This window comes from Tupaia chinensis, unplaced genomic scaffold (assembly GCF_000334495.1).
Source record: "Tupaia chinensis unplaced genomic scaffold, TupChi_1.0 Scaffold000490_1, whole genome shotgun sequence".
Classification (NCBI taxonomy): Eukaryota; Metazoa; Chordata; class Mammalia; order Scandentia; family Tupaiidae; genus Tupaia; species Tupaia belangeri.
Window position 1 is genome coordinate 10625 of NW_006160002.1, and position 597 is coordinate 11221.

Here is a 597-nt window from a genome sequence, read left to right on the forward strand (position 1 = left end):
TCGGGAAAGGATGAAACAGGTTTCACATGGGTGCACATGGACCCAAGAACTTACATAGAGTGAGAAGAGCCCAAGATTCCTAGCCTGAGAAGCCACTCTTTATCTTCCCAGCACATATTCCTTTTGATGATATGGAGATTTCTTACCCCAAAAATCCTACCTTTCAGAATATGTATAGTCAACTTCATGGCTCTTATCTTTGAATCCTTGAATCCTTGGTCATTTATGTCACCTGACTGTAATATAGATTCAACAAAAGACATCTAAGAATAAATGATTATATAACAATGTAAATATACTTATCACTAGTAAAATATACACTGAAAAATCATTAGAAATTAATTTCTGTTACCATAGAATTTATAGTTAATTATGTTGCAGTAGCACAATTAAAAGTAAAATAAACCATTTAAAAGGAAGTAAGAACTTCCTGGTCTCTGATTCAAGTAATGGATGGGAGTGACTTTCTGCCACCTGCTCCATCTTGACCTTTGGCAGGGCTTTCTCCTTCAGTGACTGCTGGTCTTCACACTTCACTCTCCCTTCTCTGCTCCTAGCTCCATTAAGGGCAATTGGACACAACATAAAACTACTCAC

At 37.0% G+C, this 597-nt stretch overlaps 1 long non-coding RNA gene across 1 annotated transcript in view; it reads right to left on the reverse strand.

The window, feature by feature from the left end:
* Positions 1–160: 160 nt before the first annotated feature.
* The window catches only part of LOC102482554 (uncharacterized), a 1826-nt gene continuing 1389 nt past the window's right edge, over positions 161–597 (reverse strand). Inside the window, exon 2 of the long non-coding RNA XR_335665.3 lies at positions 161–236. This is a non-coding gene — a long non-coding RNA (uncharacterized LOC102482554). The remainder of the gene's footprint in view (positions 237–597) is intronic.